The sequence below is a fragment of the Dipodomys ordii genome, unplaced genomic scaffold (genome assembly GCF_000151885.1).
Source record: "Dipodomys ordii isolate 6190 unplaced genomic scaffold, Dord_2.0 Scaffold1, whole genome shotgun sequence".
NCBI lineage: Eukaryota > Metazoa > Chordata > Mammalia > Rodentia > Heteromyidae > Dipodomys > Dipodomys ordii.
This window is the reverse complement of record NW_012267217.1, coordinates 28,618,464-28,639,310: the sequence shown is the minus strand read 5'-3', so window position 1 is coordinate 28,639,310 and position 20,847 is coordinate 28,618,464.

Here is a 20,847-nt window from a genome sequence, read left to right as displayed (position 1 = left end):
CCCCCCCACCTAGGAGTTTTATACATTCCAAAGAGCTAACTAAAACTAAAGAATGAGCCAGGCTCTGGAGGCTCACATCTGAAATTCTCAGCAGGCTGTGTTCTGCGGATTGAAGTTTGTAGCCAGCCCAGGCAGAAAAGGCCACAAGACTTTTATTTCCAATTAACCAGCAAAAAGCTGGAAGTGGATTGTGGTTCAAGTGGTAAAGTGTCAGCCTCAAGTGAAAAGGCCAAGTGAGAGTGCAAAGCCCTGAGTTTAAGCTCCACTACTAACACATCCACATCCACATACGCATGCATGCAGACACACACACACACACACACACACACACACACACACACACTCAGAAGATGAAATGTCTTCCCGGGAGTTCTTTAGTCTCTCATTTCAATAAGCATCTGAACATGGATGGCTGCCATATTCGCACTATCTCCACAATTTTTTGTAATCTTCTCAAATTTTGGTGTCTAAAATCATTTTTACATGGGCTGTTTACATGGGCTATTTCTCCCAGGTGTCCTCCTGCCTTAGATTGCTGCATACATGGGACAGTAGAGCATCCTACTGCACTAGATCCAAGCTGCTAGGCCTTTTTAACAAGACTTCAGACAACAAAATCATGTAGAACAAGATTATGAAGTGCCAGTTGCATTTTAAAGTATTTACAGTCTCCAGGGGCAAAGTTTTCTTAGCTGCTTCTTGACCTGGTAGTCTGTAAAGAAAATGAATCATCCAACAGAATTCTGGCCCTAAATTAAGTATTAAAAGTGTTATTGAACAAGACAGAGAATATGGATTTCTGGGAAGTCACAGAAGGAATAAGAAAAAAAAACCTTTTCATCTGGCTCATAAAAGACAGTCAAGGAAAATACAGCGGCTCAAGTCTGCAATTCTAGCTACTTGGAAAGGTAAACTCACTTTTCAAAGCCAGCCCATGTTAAAAGCTTGAGACGCTCCATTCCAATCAATCACTGGGCATAGTGGTTTATAACTATTACCTCAGCTACTGAGGAAGCACAGTGGGTACATACAGTGTCTCATGGGTCATCTCCAGCTATTCAAAGTAGCAAATAGGAGGATCACAGCCCAAGATAACACTGGCAAAATCAAGACCCTACAACAAAAACTAACCACTCTAAAGGAGAGGAGAGCTGGAGGCATGGCTCAAATGATCGATCATCTGCTAGCCAGCCCAAGGCCTGGAGTTCAAGCTCCAGAATGGTAAAAAGAAATATGTTCCCTGAGTCCTGGAGGCCCCCCCAAACGATCAGATTAAAGAGAAGTGAGGAATCCATCTTCTACCTCTACATTCTTTCCAAGTTAGACTTCCAGCCTTCATCCCTCCTGCTCGTTACCAAAATCCAACACATTAGGTTGGATTTTTTAAATGATGATATAACTTTATTTTATTATATTTTTTAAATCTTTAAGTAGTTGTACCAAGGGTACATCATGTCCAACACATTTAAGTGAGGAGTTATCCAAAGTAACTCATCTTTTCTCTAGTTTTCTGAAGGAAAAAAAAATTAACATGGATGAATGGAGAGAGAAGAGTCATAGATAAAATGAAGGGTTTATGTATATCAAGAATTAATCTTCAGGCCCAATGAAAATTGAGAACTTTAGTTAACAGTAGCCAACACAACTCTGGTTAAAAAAAAAAAGTTCTCAATAAATCTGGGTCACCTTTCTTTTTTTTTTTTGTCGGCCGTGGGGCTTGAACTCTGGGCCTGGGCACTGTCCCTCAGCTCTTCAGCTCAAGGCTAGTGCTCTATCACTTGAGCCACAGCGCCACTGTGGGTCACCTTTCTATGTTGCTCATTTTGTCACATTTTCAGCTGTGAGGTAGAGTCCCACAAGAGATGTTCCATCAGAAATCTGTATCTGCTAGCTCAGCACAACTAACACACTACAAGATAGCTTAGAGTTCATGTGATTAAACCCAGGTAACTGCAAATTAAGAGGTCATTATTTTAGATGCAGCTCTTACACTGAGACCAGAAGAAAAATCAAGATGGAGTCATTCATGCCAAGGTTTCATTCACCAAAGTAAGACTGAGAAATCTGAACTTGGAGATACAGGGAAATGTATCAGTCAAATTACCCCCAAACAGGCCAGATGACAAAAATATCATCTGCTATCCTCATTTTACAAATGAAGACACCGGGCCCAAAGGGAATAATTCTTGAGAATCAAAGCAACCTAGTTGAGAACAAGGAAAACTAACTCTTATTTGGGGCTAATTAGAATTGCAATCTGGACTTGCAGATTAGAATTGCAGACTCAAGCAATCTTAAGTGTATGTTCCCAGTCTTGACAAAATGACAGTGCCACTCATAGTTTTAAACTACAGAGGAGTTAGAAATTATACCCATTATTTGCTGGCATTACAGTTGGGGTCGTGATAGAAGTTGAGTTGCTTTGTAAGAGAGGGTGCAACCTGTTAGTATTATGCTTACCTTTGGTCCTCAGCTCCACCCAAACCTGGGCCCCCCTCCCATTCCTGGAGTTCCCTCCATACAGCTGGCCCCTCCCTCTCTCCGCCCAGACCCACCTGAACTCCCATCTACCTCACTTCCTATCCCCCAGACCCTCCTGCTATCTGGATAGTGAAGGGTGCCATGTGCTCCCTCCTGGGGGAAATATGGCTCCTCTAATAAACCTTGTAATCATCTTTCTCCTGTGCCTGCCTGCCTCTGCGTGGTCCCCTGGGATGGATGTGTGGGATCCTTCTTCACAACCTCAGCCCCTGGGTGGCTTGGCAGAAGGGGTCCATTTACAGGAGGTCAGAAATCAAAGTGATTCAAGACCTCCCATGGGGTAGGCTTGTCTGCTGCCCTGTTCAAAGACAGCTGCCTGGGCTGGGAAGGTGGCTCAGTGGTAGAGTGCTTGCCTTGCATGCATGAGGCCCTGGGTTCGATTCCTCAGCACCACATAAGCAAAACGAAAAAAAGCCGGAAGTGGCGCTGTGGCTCAAGTGGTAGAGTGTTAGCCTTGAGCTGAAGAGCTGAGGGACAGCGCCCAGGCCCAGAGTTCAGACCCTGTGACCGGACCCCCCCCCAAAAAAAGACAGCTGCCTATTGGTCTGAGATCTGATTAGTTCCTGAGTCCATTTTAAGTGCTACCCCAAAACCAAATCTACTTCATCTTGATTTTCTTTTTCTTGCAGGAGGAAGTGACTTTCCCCAGCTCTTACAGTGTGCCAATCAGAGATGGAGGACAAACCGGACCATAAATCCCTCAAGTGTGTATTATATGACTACAGAAACAGAAAGCATAGAACAGGAAGTCATATGATACAATGGGCAGCCATCTTTAAGGCCCTACACCATTATACAATCATGTCATGTAAGTTTCTCTGATTCTTAGGTTTCCATCTATTAAATGGATACTGGTACAACTGATATAGAGAAATCAGGATGATGACTGCCATGGGACAAGGAGCTCTCCAAAAGGAGGCAGAGGAACAGATGACAAAATGACGAAAATGAGCACCCAGTAGATATTGCCATTGTTTTACACAGCTCCATCGAAGTCCGGGTGAGTAGATCCTGGCCTTGAGCATGATTCCCTCTACTACTCAAGTGAAACTCTTGGGCTACTGTGGGATAAATAATCTTTACCCTCTCCGATTCTATTTTGATTTCCTTTTCCCCTCTGATTGACATACAAAGATCAAGTGCAAGATCCTTACCCTGAGGAGAGAGGTGGGGGGAGGGAAGGAGGGAGGGAGAGGGAGGGGGAGAGAACTAAGTTCTTTCAAGGTCTCGATTTTAGCCCTTCACCTGCTACTCAGGCAGGAAGGGAGTGTAGGCCTTTCGGAGCCGTGACTCAGCTTTCCTCCAGGCATTTCCACCTACTCCTGGACACTCCTTAAATCAAGAATTTAGCATCCCTGACAGGTTCTTCACGTAAGTCCTGTTCTATACCCTGTGGAAAGGTTAAAATATACAGAGAGAGAGTGTGTGTGTGTCCCTATTCTCAAATACACAGCACAGCTCAATAGTGGGCTCTCACTTCCTAGGACTGGACTTGGAATCGCGTCACTTAGGCTTAGTCATATGTCTTGCCCTATTGTCTGAAAGTCCTACAAGCACTTGCTGGCCAGATATCACATGTGCATGAGGAAAGTGCCAGCCCTGTTTGCAGACAGTTTACTATATATCTGAGCTTGGACTCCAATGTACTGGTAATCAAACAGTGGCCACCTGCTAGGCGGTCATAATCACTCTGCATGTAAGGGTTAGTATCATTTATAGTGAAGGAACCCAAGCTGGGTGCTGGTGGCTACTCAGGATTGCTGTTCAAAGCCAGCCCAGGCAGAAAAGTCTCCAAGAGACTCATCTCCAATTAGCCACTCAAAAACCAAAAGTGGAGCTGTGGCTCAAAGTAGTAGAATGCTAGCCTTGAGCAAAAGAGCTCAAGGACAGTGCCTAAGATCTTAGTTCAAGCCCTACAACTCTTTTTTTTTAAGGGCGGGGATGGGGGAGACATAAATCTTGGGAAGATTTCTGCAGGTCTAAAGATAGCAAATGATAGCAACATAGATCTGTCCCCAGGGCTCTGGGTCCTTGTACACCCACGTAGGTGCTCTCCTCAGAAAATGGGAAACAAGATCATCAGGATGTTGTACTGCAGCTCAGAAATGAAATGTTTTATTCTGTTCTTTGTCTCAGAGGAAAAAAGACAGGCTTTTTTTTTAAAAGCCCAAACAAAAGTTTTAGAAATGAAACTTATATAGGCATTTTAATGTTAGATAGCACAGATATTTAGGTCAGGCTGGGAGGTATATGCCTATAATCCTGGTACTTGGGATGCAGAGGTAGGAAGAAAGGAGGAAAAGCCAATCTGGAATACACCTAGAGACCTTACCAAAAAAAGAGAGGGATTTAGTAGATGTGGGAGATATGTGTGAGGAAACTACATAGGAGGCTATAGCAGAGGGAAATGAGATTTTAAATATGCAAGAGAAGCTGGGAACATGGAAAACAGAAGAGGAAGGCCCATTACACGCACAGATGTTTCAGAATTAGAAAATAAGTGAAATATTCAAAAGTTACTACTGAGAATTATTTAAAAAAAAATCTTCAGATGCAAAAGGCCGAGTCACCTACCCAGCCAGGTGCTTGTGGCTTAAGCCTGTAATCTTAGCACTCAGGAGGCTGAAAACTAAGGATCATGGTTCAAAGTGAGCTTGGGCAGGAAAATCCATGAGTCATCTCCAATTAACCATCAAAAAGCTGGAGCCAGGTGCCACTGGCTCATACCTATAATCCTAGCTACTCGGGAAGCTGAGATTTGAGGATCATGGTTCAAAGCCAGCCTGGGCAGGAAAGCCTGTGAGACTCTTATCTCCAATTACCTCTAGAAAATGAGAAGTGGAGCTGTGGCTCAAGTGGTAGAGCACTAGCCTTCAGCTGGAGAGCTCAAGGACAGCACATAGGCTCAGAGTTCAAGCACCTTAATAAGGAAGAAAAAAAGCTGGAAGTGGAGCTGTGGCTCAAGTGGTAAACTGCTATCCTTGAGCAAAAAAGCTCAGGAGAAGCACTTGAGTTCAAGCTCCATAACTGACACACACTCACACACAAAGCCGTCCCCTTAGAGATATTAGTAATTAGAAACCCAATGTTTTAGTAGATGAAAAGTGAAAATAAGAGAAGACATTTTTCTGAGTGACATATAAATCTAAAACTGCTTTCACTGAACAAAAGTAGACGTTTAAAAAAGAAAGAGAGGGAAAAAATGGAGGTATCTTCAGGGTCATTTCCTTCAAGAGGCTCATTAGGGCAGGATCTGTTTTCCGGCCTTTTCTAGTTCTGTTGACCACCTGTGTTCTCTGGTTTGTGGCCCTTCTATCCATCTGGGGGGTACCCCATTCCAGTGTCTGCTTCCAGCATAACCATTGTGATTTCATCTGCCCACTTGGATAGTGCAGGATAATGTCTCTCGAAGGTCATCTAGAAAACAGAAGGAGTCCTGTACATCATCCCCTCCAATCAGATGCATCTTGTGGCCAGACCAGACAAGAAAGGTGATTTCCCTTTTGAACATCCCAGCACACACTTTAAGAGGGACAGAATTAGAGTACAGCAGTGATTCAAAGGGCAGACAGAGGTGGGGGGAAGGGAGTGATAGGAAAGGTTGGTAGCACCCGAGGGAAGAGATGAGGGATAGAAGGACCTTGGACTTTGAGGGTAGAAAGGGGGGCTTGCTCTGTAAAACCTTCTGGTTTTTTTTTTCTGTGCTAGGAGTAGAACTCGGGGCCTTTCACATACTAAACATATGCCCTACCTACACCTCTAGATTTACAAAATCTAAAGGGGCTTTTTGAGGCTGCCTGTTGAAAACTCCTGACAGCAGTGTATAGTGGGAAGACAGCCTAAGATAAAGCTACATAGTTACAGCATTCTGTGTGATTGTACTGGATTTTTTTATTGACTTTTAGTGACTGTGAGAATGGCTTTTCTTTTTGTGGTACTTGGTGTGCCTCTTACAGGCTAGAGATCTTACTGCTAAATATTTGTGGGAAGCCGTGATTGCCCCCTGCCCTTTGCACCACCATTTATACAATAAAGAAAGTGAAGTTTCATTCAAGCTTTGACATCATCAAAAGAAACCAGTGAAAAGATGCACTTTACACCTGCAGGCCCAGCTCCTCAGAGGGCTGACAGGGGAGGACCGTTTGAGTCATGAGTTCCGTGTCATGCTTGACGTGATCTCACTGTGTTAATGAGATGCCTGTCAAAACAGGAAGGTGGAAAGAAAGAAAAAAAAGGGGAGAAGAGAGAAGAAAAGGAGGACAGAAGAGAAGAAAGGAAAAAAGGAATAAAAGAGAAGAAGGAGGAGGAAGAGAAAAAAAGGGAGGAGAGGGGAAGATGGGAGAGGGGAAGGGAAGGTCATAGAGGAGAGAGGAAGGGTGAGAAGAGAGGAGGAGGAGGACAGGAGAAGGGAAGGGAGAGAGGGAGGAGAGGAAAGGGGAGGAGAAAGAGAGAGTAAGAGGTGAAGGGAGAGAAGGGAGGGAAGAGGGGAAGAAAAGGGGAGAGAAGAGAAGAGGGGAGGAGAAGGGAGAAGGAAAAAAGAGGAGAGGGGATGGGAGAGGGGAAAATAGCAGAAAGGGGAGGGAAGAAAGAAGAGAGGAGAGAGGAAAAAACCCCTACCAATCCAAGTTCCCACAAAAGCCATGTAGCATTACTCACCCAGCTACATGATATTGTCATGTCTAGGCCAGGAGGGCCAGCCGTTCTCACTTTCAAGATTATCCACAATTACCACCACTGTGCATAAACGATATCATTTTATTGTCTCCACAATTAAGCTAAGCTCAGACAAATGGCACATGTTTTCTCTCATATGCAGAAGCTAGATTTAATATGCACTGGAACATGGTAAATTATACAGGACTCCAGGCATTCACACACAGTGAGGCCAAAGGAGGAAAGAAACCCAAAGATGCAATGCCTACGTGCATCTGATCATATAAAATGATATTTATTGAAATGAACTCCAGGAATTGGAAACTAGAAGTTTTTTTCTTTGTTGCTGTTTTCTTTTGTTTGTTTCTTTCTCTGTCTTTGGGGAGGATAAGTGGGAGCTCAGAAATGGAGGGACAAAGGGTGAACAAATGCAGCAGTGGTACTCATGCGACACTACCTTGGAAATGAAATATCAACTTGTGGGTGGGGAGAGAAAAATTGGAAAAGAGTAAGGGAGGGGTGATGTTGTCCAAAAAGAAATGTACTCTTTACCTGACGTGTAAATGTAACCCCTCTATAAATCACCTTTATAATAGCAATTTTTTAAAAAAGTTTGCCAACTCAAAAAAACAACTGTTTGGTTAAGAGATGAGTTCCAGAACTGGAGACACAGCTCAAGTGGTCCAACACGAGCACGAAACTTGATGCCGTTAGTTAAAGTGCAAGGACTAGCATACACACAACAAATATGCAGATGTTGTTCAGCAATATCACACCAGTCTGGCAAGCATGAGGTCCTGAATTCAAAGGCTAGTTCTACCAAAATATAAAAGAGAGAGAAAAACCTTTATGCTGGAGGTGTGGCTCAAGTGGTAGAGCACAAGCTGAGCATGTAAGCCAAGCAAGCACAAATTCAAACCTGGGTGTCAGGTGGAGGCATGGCTCAAGTGGTAGAGTATCTCCCTTGCAAGTAGAAGGTTTTGAGTTCAATTTTTAGTATCAACAAAAGGGGGAAAAAAGAAAATTTTCCCAGGTGGTGATGGCTCACTCCTGCAATCCTGGTTACTCAGAAGGCTGAGATATAAGTATTGCAATTCAAAGCCAGTTCAGGAAGGAACAGTTCATGAGACTCTTTTCACCAATTAACCACCAAAGGACATCGTCCAGATCTTGAGTTCAAACCCCAGTACCAGCTACCAGCACACACACACACACACACACACACACACACACACACACACACACACACACGGATATGAGCAAGAAAGAGAAAAACATATGAATTATACAGAAAAGTAATGTTTTTATTTCTGGAATGACCTATTCAAAAGTTACAAAAGGGGCTTAGTGTTAGAGTGCTTGCCTAGCATGCATGAAACCCTGGGTTCCATTCCTTAGTACCATATAAACAAAAAAAGCCAAATGTGGTGCAGTGGCTCAATTGGTAGAATGCTAGCCTTGAGTACAGAGAGGCTCAGGGACATAATCCAGGCCCTGAGTTCAAGCTCCAGGACTGGAAAAAAAATAATTACAAAAGTTACATGTAGATTCAGCTCAATTTTTATTACCTCATGGTAGTAAAATAGTAACTTTTAAAGCTATAAGGCTTCTTAAATATGAATGTTGTATAACCAATGTTAAATTTAGTGGTGATTTTTCTTCATGTTCATATTTATTTGTTTTAGAGACAGAGACTCAGTTTATTGCTCAGGCTGATCCTGAACTCCTGCCTCAGCCTCCTGAGTAGTTGAGACTAGGATTACAGACACTAGCACTGAGCTCTACTTTTTGCTCTTTAAAAGAGCCCTAGTTTCTGCACAGCGAAGGACATAGTAACTAAGCTAAAAAGACAGCCTACAAAATGGAAGCAGATCTTTGCCAGCTATATATCTGACAAGAGCCTACTATCAAGAACATACAAAGAGCTTAAGAAACTGATCCCTCAGTGAATCTATAATCTAACAATAAATGGGCAATAGAACTAAATGGACACTTCTCAAAAGAAGTAAAAATGACCAATAAATGCATGAAGAAATGCTCACCATCTCGACATAAAATGCAAATCAAAACAACACAGAGGAAGTGGTGCTGTGGGTCAAGCGGTAGAGCACTCGCCTTGAGCTTAAGAGCTGAGGGACAGTGGCCCAAGCCCAGAATTCAAGCCCCACGACTGACAAAAAAAAAAATTTGCTCAAAAAAAAAAAAACAACACAGATCCCATCTCATCCTAATAAAATTGACCATCTTTGAAAATAGGAACAACAATAAATACTGCAAAGAACTGGAGGGAAAGGAACCCCTATTACATTGTTGGTAAAAATGCAAACTAGTGCAACCATTGTAGAAGGCAAAGATTTTTCAAAAAAGTAAACTATCTTATGATCCAGAGATACCTCTCTTGAGCATTTATCCTAAAGGTGACAAGTCAAGATACAGTAAAGACATTTTTTATTTTTATTTTTTGTCAGTCATGGGGCTTGAACTCTGGGCCTGAGCGCTGTCCCTCAGCTCTTCAGCTCAAGGCGAGTGCTCTACCACTTGAGCTACAGCGCCACTTCCGGTTTTCTGGTGGTTTATTGGAGATAGGAGCTCACGGTCTTTCCTGCCTGGGCTGGCTTTGAATCTCGATCCTCAGATCTCAGCCTCCTGAGTAGCTAGGATTATAGGCGTGAGCCACCAGGGCCCAGCCAGTAAAGACATTTTATGCACTCACGTTCATATATGAGTAAAGGAATATATGTACATATACACATCCATATGTGTATTTATATGTATGTATACATATATATGAATTTTACTCATCCATCAGGAAAAAATAATATTTGCAGGGAACTGGATGGACCTGGAAAAATTATGTTAAGTGAAGTTAGACTCAAAGAGCTAGGTTTTGTCTCATATGTGGAAATTGGATCTAAATTATTAGTATATATGGAAACATATACAGGGCCATATGCATATATACACAAATACATGAACTAAAATATGCTACATGCAGGGTCTAGCCAATGATGCAACTCCTTTGAATAACTAATTTATAGTTCAACAAAATGAATACAAGAAAGCTGGAACATGTGTTTTCTGGGGGAGATGAGGTCAATGGGAAGCAGGACAAAGGAAAGGAAAGAGGAATAGTGCAGAACACACTCCTAATATTCAATGTACACCTGTGAAAATGTTACCTTGAGAGGATGGGTGGGGGTGTGGAGGGAGACAATGGAAGGAGTGATACTGATCAAGAGGCACTGTACTCATAATAGAATTAAAACCCCTGTGTACAATGAAAGAATTTTTTAAGTAAAAACAAACAAACAAACAAAAAACTCCACGTTTGCCATTTCTATAGCTACCTTCCTCCACAGAAGCATAAATTGTTCATCAAGGAGTCACAGACACTTCTTCCATTTGTTAGCTTAAACAAATCTTAAATCACTTAAATCACTAAAGCAGACCCCTCTTCCATTTCTTAAATCACTGAAGAGGTCAGGTCACTGGACTAAATTCTATGGGAATCTGCATACTTCTGTAACAGAAAGAAATATTCAAAATATATCATGATCATAATTGTAAGCACTCATAAGTTGAAACTGTTAAGATTATAGCAATTAAGTAAATCTTTGTGAATTGGCTAGTTTTAAATTTGTTGCTAAAATACAAAACGATAGTTTCAGAATTGCTATCATTTATTCTTTTTTGTTTGTTTGTTAGGGTTTTTTGTTTCTGTTTTTATGCCAGTACTGGGGCTTGAACTCAGGAACTAGGCTCTGTTCCTTAAATTTTTTTTGCTAAAGGATAATATCCTACTACTTGATCCACACATCTATGTCCAGCTTTTTGCTGGTTAATTGAAGATAAGATTTTCATGGGCTGTCCTTTGGGGTCTGGCTTTGAACTACAATCCTCATATCTCTGCCTCTTGAATAGCTAGGATGACAAGCAGGAGTTACCAGCTCCAACTCACTAGTACTTCTTCCTGTTAGGATTTGCTGGCCAAGCAGGGTCACATTTACCTCTATTAGATGTTTCTAATCATACAAGTGTAAAGATTGGTCTAAAAACAATTATTCAGATAAACATGCAATGAAGTGTCTGTTGCTTCTTGTTGATCAATAACAGCCATGCAACTTTTAGGATTTTTTCCCCCCTTTGGTGGGGGGGAGATGTTTCTTCTGTTTTGTTTTTTTTTGTACAGTTATTGGAGTTTGAACTGAGGGACTTGTGCTCTGCTTAGTTTTTTTCACCCAAGGCTAACTCTACATTTAAGCCACACTTGTACTTTCAGCCTTTTGCTAGTTATGTAGTAATAAGAGTCTCTAAGATTGGTCTGCCTAGTCAGGCTTTAAACCTCAATCCTCAAATCCTCCTTAGTAGCTAGGATTACAGGCATAGCAGATAAACATTTTAAAATAAACTTTTTTGGGGGTCAGTCATGGGTCTTGAACTCTGGTCCTGGGCACTGTTCTGAGCGCTTCAGCTCAAGGCTAGCACTCTAACACTTGAGCCACAGTGACACTTCCAGTTTTCTGGTGGCTAATTGGAGATAAAAGTCTCAGAGACTTTCCTGCCTGGGCTGGCTTTGAACTTCGATCCTCAGATCTCAGCCTCTTGAGTAGTTAGGATTACAGGCATGAGTCATTGGTGCCAGCTAAACTTTTTTTTTTTTTTGAGACAGGTTTTTATACCTTGAAACTCCCTATATAGGTCAAGTCCACTCTGAATTCTTAATCTGCCTTTATCAGCTTCTCAAGTGCTGTGATTACAGATGTGTGCCACTATACCCAGGTATAAATAAACTTTTTTGGGGCAGGTATTGAGGCTTATCCCATAGACTTTTCACTCAAGGCTAACAATACCACTTGAGCCACAGCTCCAGCCCTGCTTTTCGCTGCTATTTTTAGGTTATGGTCATTCCTTCCTGCACAGGCCTGTGCCCCAGCTGTGATCTAGTAGTTGCTATGATTACCATGTCCAGCTTCCCTCCATGCAAACAGAGTCTCTCAGACTTTTCTGACTGAATTGGCTTGGAACTTTGCTCTCAGTGTCCGAGTAGCCTGGGGTAACAGGTTTGCTTCACTACACCCACCCAGGAGTTGATCAGGAGATCTAAAGAATGTTTCTGCCAAGGCTGGCTCTAAACTGCAACACTTTCAGGTATCTAGGATTGATTACAGGAGTAAGCCACTAGTACCTGGCAAAATGAGTTATTCCAAAGCAAGGCAAAATACTGAATCACCAATTGCAAATCTTGTTTTCTTCAACGCCTTAGGAAAGACAACACATACTTGAGTCTTTAAAAATATGTCCTATTGTAGACATGAATTGTAGATACATGGCCAACAATTCAAAATTGCTTTCCTTATAGGTTTTCACTAGAGAGTAAAGTTACTAACAGTTGAGACTTCATTAATACATGCAATTCTATATGTAAAGAACAAAGGGTAAAAAATAAGATGCTGGTTTTTTGTTCTGTTTTGTTTTTGCACTACTGGACATAAGTACATACTAGGCAAGTTCTCTAAAATTTGAGCTATGCTCCCAGCCCTAAAATGCACTTTGGTTTTGGGTTTGTTTATTTGGTTGTGGGTTTTTTGTTTTGTTTTGTTTTTTGTGTTTCTGTGTGTTTTGTTTTTGGTGCCGGTCCTAGAGCTTGAACTCAGGGCCTGGATTCTAGAAGTCCCTGAGTTTTTTCCCCCCGCTCAGGGCTGGTGCTGTACCACTTGAACCACAGCTTTCGGGTGGGTACTTAGAGATAAGAGTCTGACAGCTTTTCTTGCCTGGGCTAGCTTGGAACCATAATTTTCAGATTTCAGCTTCCTGAATAGCTAGGAATCCAGGTATGAGTGATCTGCTTTAAGCTCCAGCCTAGCTTTTTGCTGGTTATTTTTGAATATGAAGTCTATCAAATCTTTCTGCCCCCAGAAGCCTTGAACTGGAGGTCTTCTAGATCACAGCCTTGAGATTTGGATTATAGGCATGAGCCAATATATTTTAAAACAAAAGTAGAGTCATTTCACTTTTTCCTCCTACTTAAATCCTCTAAAATTATTTCAAACATGATCTGCAGTTTTTTTCATTGCTATGTAGATATTTGCCTTGGTTCAGTAAAAAATCTTTTCTCTTAAAGTTGGTGCTTATGACTCAGACTTACATCCTGTTTAGGAGGCTTAGATTAGGAGGATCACAGTTTAGGGCCAGCCTGGGAAGAAAAAAGTTTACAAGACCCCCTCTCAACTGAAAGCTGGGTTCAATGCCATATACCTGTAATCCTAGCTATGACAGAGTCTAAAATAAGCAGATTATAGCTCAGGTGTATGCCTAGGCACGTAGTGAGACCCTATTTTCAAAAGTAAGTAGTGTATGAGATAGATCAAGGTTCAAAGCTAGCCCTGGCAGGAAAGTCCATGAGACTCATCTCCAATTAACTACCAAAAAGTCAGAAGTAAAGCTGTGGCTCTAGAGTGCTAGCCTTTAGCAAAACAGTTAAGGACAGCACTCAGGCCCTGAGTTCAAGCCCCAATACCAGCACAAAAATAAATAAATGAAAAGATAGAATAATGAGTGCAGAAAACAGTTGGAGGCATGGCTCAGTATAAGAGCACCTCATTATTAGAGCTTCACAGCTCTGGATTCAAACTCAAGTACAGAGAAGAAAGAAAGAAAGAATTCCTTGTCTTTATAACAGGTGTTATATTTTGAGTCTTTAGTTCTAAAGGCTTGGTCAGCAGCTTGTGATACCACATGGAGGTGAAGGAAACTTTAGGAGCTGGGATGCAGTGGTATGGAATTAGGTCATTGGGGACTGCTCTTGAGCCCGTCTTGGGACCTTAGCTGTTCCTCTTCCTCCCTTTATTTCTATCTCAGCTTTGAGGTGGATGATTTTCTCTACTACATGCTCCTCTCAATGGTGTGCTGCCTGGAAGTAGGCCCCAAATCAATATTTAACACCAACTAACTATGCATTGAAACTATGAACGAGATTATCTTTGCCTCTTCTTAAGTTGGTAATCTCAAGTATTTAGTTACACCAATGGAAATAATACACAATTAGAAACATCAGTTTGTGTTTTAATATGTATAGAATACCTAGTCTCAAAAAGTTCTTAGTAGCTAGGTACCTGTGGCTCACACCTGTAAGCCTAGCTACTTAGAAGGCTGAGATCTGAGGACCGAGGTCCAAATCCAGCCCAGGCAGGATAGTCCATCAGACTCCTTCTTCTTCCAATTACCACCAAAAGCCACAAGTAAAGCTATGGCTCAAGTTGTAGAGTATTAGCTTGAGTGAAAAAGCTAAGGTACAGTGCCTGGGCCTTGAGTTCAAGTCCTAGTTCTCTCTCTCTCTCTCTCTCTCTCTCTCTCTCCCTCACACACACACACACACACACACACACACACACACACACATTACTTATTATAACCAGATCCAGAAACCTGAGTGTAACAGGTAAAAAGCTGATTTCTTCATTAGTTTTGCGTTCCAGTCTTGACAATTTTTTTTTACAAATCTGTTTAAAAAACTAAACTAAAACTCATTTTACAAATCACTTTTACTTGATATTTTTTAAAACATCACTATGACTCCTAAGAGAAAAATTGTATCTCCAAAGAAAAGTTGTAAATATACTGGTTATTAGATTATAGCTCTTCATTGTTTTCAAGGGTTTGGTTTGTTTTGTGACATAGTACTGGGGCTTGAATTCTGGGCCTTGCATTCTTCCTTGGCTTTTTTGCTCAAGGCTGGTACTCAACCACTTGAACCACCACTCCATTCCCAGATTTCTTGCTGATTAATTAGAGGTAAGAGTCTCACAGCGTTTTTCTGCCCTGACTGGCTTTGTACCTCAATCCTCAGATTTCCGCTTTCCTAGTAGCTGCGATTACAGGAGTGAGCCACCAGTGCCTGCCTCAAGTTATTTGTTATCTACCTATAGATTTCATTGGATCCTAAATTCTTCCTATTTCCTATGATAACAGTTTCTCCCATGGAATCACTAAGAACAGGAATTGTTTCCTAAAACCCTAGAAGATAAACAACTTGATGTCTATTTCAAGGGAACAAGTCTGTACCCATGTAAGGACCACACAAAGTCTACTATACTACCGGTGCCATACCAAAGATATTACAACTATAAATCAGAAAGGAAACTGGCATCAAAATAACACTCCAAAGCTGAGCATACTAGCGTCCCGGCTAGTATGATTTGAATATGAAGTTATACCATGAATGGTGCCAGAGCTACTCACTAAGTGTACCATCTTTACGCCAGGGTCTGTCAAGTTACCTGTAACAGCTAAGAGATTTTCTCTTTTGGTAAGGCAGGTGATAGGGATTGATTTAGGGTCTCGAGTTCAAGATTATCTTGAGCAACATAGTGAGACCTTGTCTCAAAAGATTAAAAATAATTTTAAAATTTAAATATTCCATATCATAGTGGAACTCTCATGCCTCTTAATTTTTTCTTTTCTTTTTTTTTTTTTTTTGCCAGTCCTGGGCTTGAACTCTGGGCCTGGACGCTGTCCCTCAGCTCTTCAGCTCAAAGCAAGCACTCTTGAGCCACAGCGCCACTTTCGGCTTTTTCTGCTTATGTGGTGCTGAGGAATCGAACCCAGGGCCTCATGCATGCAAGGCAAGCACTCTACCACTGAGCCACCTTCCCAGCCCTTAATTTTTCCTTTTCTTGTGCCTATCTTTAGACTTGAGGACTTGAACTCAGCATCTCACACTGTCCTTTAGCTTCTTCTGCCAAGGCTAGTGCTCTAACATTTGAGCCAGACCACCATGTCTCCCTTTTTTTTTGCTAGTTTATTGGACATAACAATCTTATGGACTTTTGGGCCCTAGCTGGCTTTAAAGCACAATCCACAGGTTTCAGCTTCCTGATTTGCTAGGATTAGTGGCATGAGACACCAACACTTGGTTCTCATGATGTGTAGTTAAAATTTCACCACTAGGCTGTGTGTGTTGCTCAATAGTTGAATGTATACCATTTAATATATGTGAGACCTTAAATTCAATCCTAAGCACCTCCACCACTAAAAGAGAAAAGAATTCCATAGCTTTTTCAGGCAACCAGACAGATGCTAACCTAAGAAACCCTTCAATACACGTAAGTGAGCAACTCAGGCACCATTCACAATACACACTTTGTGTTCAAATTATACCAGTAGGGGAGTTGGGAATGTGGCTTAGTGGTAGAGTGCTTGCTTAGCATGCATGAAGCCCTGGGTTCATTTCCTCAGTAGCACATACATAGAAAAAGCCAGAAGTGGCACTGTGGCTCAAGTGGTAGAGTGCTAGCCTTGAACAAAAGAAGCTCAGAGACAGTGCCCAGGTCCTGAGTTCAAGCCCCAGGACTGATAAAAAATATTATACCCATAGGAATAAGGATGATGCTTAGTGGCACAATGTGTGCTTTGCATGTATAAGGTTAAGAGTGGCTGCATGAAGGGAATATTGTTTTGAAATGTCTTATGTAATCCTCATTTTAACAATTTTCCCCATGTCTCAACTGCCTTACTATGACACATGCATTTCCTTTATTATAATCTATTCCCAAATAATACCATTCTTTGCAGAATCTCTCTGATTGCTAATAAAGTTAGAAAACAAGGAAAAAAGCATGTCTTTCTTGGGTTTTTATTGTTCGTTTGTTTGACAATACTGGAGTTTGAACCCAGGACCAGCATCAAAAAAAATTACTACTGGTCCTTTTTTATTTTACTCTACTAATTAAACCCATTCGTAGGATATGAAATGATAAAGGACAAAATTAGCCCATATTTTCTTATCAGTTAAGTGAGAAACAGATGTTGCTAACACTAAAAGAGGCAACCTAAAAACAGCTTTTTCAGGGCCTATGAATGAACTAAAAGCTGAGCAACTAGCCTCTCCTTACACACAAACACTTTGCATCTGCATTCTTTAATCTGAGCTATTCCTTGCTGCTGCCACTTTCCAACCACCTTGGGCTCCAGAGAGAAAAGAATTTATTCATAAGCATCTTATGACAAAAAGTATATAAGAAGGCAATGCCTTCTTCTTATCATCTTGAAGAGAAGAGTTAAGAGCTACAAACACCTGCCAGATCTTCAAAGTCAGATAAGGAGCAATCACACCATTCCTGACTTGAGATTGTTTTAACTGAGCATACCTTTCTTACCTTCTGCTCCTAATTCTCCCTAGTTAACTGGAGGCCAATGCCTTTTGCTAGAAATACGTAGAGCTGGGTATGTAAAATTTATCTGAACATTCTACAGATGTTTGCAGCATCAAAATGCACAAGTTTAGTACATGCAAAATAACTAGATAATGCTCTCTCTTGTTGTGTGTGTATTTATTTGTGTGTGTGTATATATATAAATGTAAATACATATACATGTGTGTGTGTGTGTGTGTGTGTGTGTGTGTGTGTGTGTGTTAGAAGTGGGGCCTAAATTCAAAGGCTCACACTCTTGCTTAGCTTGTCCATTCAAGGCAGGCACTCTACCTCTTGAGCCATACCTCTATTTCCAGCTTCTTGTTGATTAATTGGAGGTATGAGTCTCTTAGATTTGCCTTCTCAGGCTGGCTTCAAGCTGGAATCCTCAGATCTCAGCAACCTGAGTAGCTAAGACTACAGGCATGAGCAATGATAATGCCCTCTTTTATCCATTATGTCTGAACTTCAATATAAAAAGATTGGTCAATAAAACTTCTGGCATTTCTTCTGTTAGTAATCAGTACCTTGGGCTGGAAGGTGGCCCAGTGGTAGAGCGCGTGCCTTGCATGAATGAGGCCATGGGTTCGATTCTTCAGCACCACATAAGCAGAAAAAGCTGGAAGTGGTGCTGTGGCTCAAGTTGTAGAGCGCTAACCTTGAGCTGAAGAGCTGAGGGACAGTGCCCAGGTCCAGAGTTCAGGCCCACAACCGACAACCCCCCCCACCAAAAAAAGTAATCAGTACTTTGCCATTTGGGTATTCTTGCCATTTAAAAACTAGCCTACATCCATTTGTTTTAAATAATGAATGTTATTGCACATATGTGATACATTTGTACATTAAAAAGTAAGGCTAGGGCTGGGAAAGTGACTCAGTGGTAGAGCGCTTGCCTTGCATGCTTGAGGCCCTGGGTTCGATTCCTCAGCACCACATAAGCAAAAAGAAAAAAGCCCGAAGTGGTATTGTGGCTCAAGTGGTAGAGTGTTAGTCTTGAGCTGAAGAGCTGAGGGACAGCGCCCAGGCCCAGAGTTCATGCCCACGACTGGACCCCCCCCCAAGAAAAAAAAGTAAGGCTATCTGGGAACATTAGCACTGTCCCCTCTTATAAGAGATCTAAAGTGATTTGTGTCAGTGATAGACATTACCTTAGCATACCTAGCTAATGATTCTAAATTTTAAGAGCTTTAAACTGATATATAGATATGACATCTGTGAAGTTGTGGTGCTAATTGATGTTGGCTTTTTGTATATTAAATGTATTTGGTTCCTAAGTGTATAAGCCTTCCAAAATGCAAAGCTTAGGAAAACTAACTTTACTCAATCTACCTAGTATTCTCTAACTTAAAATTGCCAGTGGTACTAGCCTTTAACAGGTTTGTGGATATATGTTCTTAATTATAATGAGAGCCTAAGAATGCTAATGTAATGCTGTCAAACAATTAATATCCTAAATTGCTATATGCAATGAAAAATTAAACCATCTGTCATTGCTTCACTGTTTTTCAGAATTTTCAGCCATGACTAGTCTAAGTTTCTGTCATTCTCCATCAGTTTTGGCCCATCTATAGAGCATTTACAGTCAGTCCCAGGGAAAAATGACTCTAGCAAGCACTTGTCAGGCAGGTTAGCTTTTTAATATTTGCTTTTGTTGTCTTTGTTTTTTATTTTTCTGATCAAACTTCAAAGCTAATTTTCTGCAGGAACAAAGATGTTAACAATAGTAACCTGAACAAGATTTTGGGGTGTTAGAATACCATCTACAGGATAAATAAAATTAGACTTAATAAACCTGAAATAGGAGTAGGAAGTAATTAGGCAGGATTAGAGAAGGGGGGTCATGGAAAAGTTGTGTTTAAGGAGGAGCCATGTGCAGAGTGTGCGTTTACTCTTAAGCTGAATCACCAATAACTTTGTAGCAATTGACACCTCTTTGTGTCATGATGCACAAGAATGTATGGATCAGTAAACAAGATTGTGTAGGACATATAGAATGTATGGCCCAGAATGTAAAGGATGTGTGAAACCTGTAGGAATGCTATGAGAATTGATAAACAGGATGGGGAAACCTGGAAACTGCTGGCCTAAAACTTATGTTGAAAAAAAAAGATAACCCATTCAACAAGTGGAAAAAAACTGCATATTCATATGCAGAAGACTGAAACTGGATTCCTGACTCTTGCTTTATGCTATTATCAATTCAAAGTGGATCAAAGACCTCAATGCAAGACCTGAAATCTACAGGAAGCAGTAGGAGAAACATTAGAACTTATCAACATAAACAGAAACTTAGTATGACTCAGGGGGCTCAACAAATAGGAGGAAGAATTGACAAATGGGATTGCATCAAGCTTAAAAACTACTGCACAGCAAAAGATATAGTTTCTAAGCTGAAAAGAAAGCCTACAGAATAGAACAAGATCTTTGCCAGCTATACATCTGAAAAGGTCTTAAAAACCAGAATACATGAACAGATCAAAAAACTAGAACACCAGGGCTGGGAATGTGGCTTTGTGGTAAAGTGCTTGCTTAGCATGCATGAAGCCCTGGTTCAATTCCTCAGTACTACATAAACATAAAAAGCCAGAAGTGGTATGGTGGCTCAAGTGATAGAGTGCTAGCCTTGAGCAAAAAAAGACATTCAACAATGCTCAGGTCCTGAGTTCAAGCCCCAGGACTGGCAAAAACAAACAAATGAAAAAAACTAAAACTCCAAAGGATCAATAACCCCAATTATAAACATTCCTAGCCATAAAAGAAATGCAAATCAAAGTAACATTGAGATTCCATCTCACTTCAGCAAGAATGGCCTTAATGAAAAATATGAACAACATGTGTTGGCAAGAATGCAAGGGCAAAGAGACTCAAATACAATGTTGGTAGGAACGTAAATTAGTGCAACCACTATGGAACCCAGTGTGGAGATCGAAAGGTATCCCTCACATCCTGGGGGACCACACAGAGGCAGGCAGGCACAGGAGAAAGATTATTATAAGGTTTATTAGAGGAGCCATATTTCCCCCAAGAGGGAGCACATGGCACCCAACCTTCACTATCCAGGTAGCAGGAGTTCTGGGGCAGGAAGTAAGGTAGGTGCGTGCTCAGGTGGGTCTGGGCAGAGAGAGGGAGAGTGGCCAGCTGTAGGGGAGGAACTCCAGGGCTGGGAGGAGCTCAGGTCTGGGTGGAGCTGAGGACCAAAGGTGGGCATAATGCTTACAGAGATTTAAAAAACAAAAACCAGAGCCACTCTGTGGTTCATAGAAACCATTTATCTGAAAGACTGCATGACATGATATAGCAAAGACACCTGAACATTCATGTTCATTGTAGTGCAGTTCACAATAGCCAAGTTATCAAAAACAACAACAACACCAAAAACATCCCAGATACCCTACAATGGATGAATGTATCAAAAATATCATACTGAGCAAAGTAAGGAAGGTCCAGAAAGCCACAGGGCTCA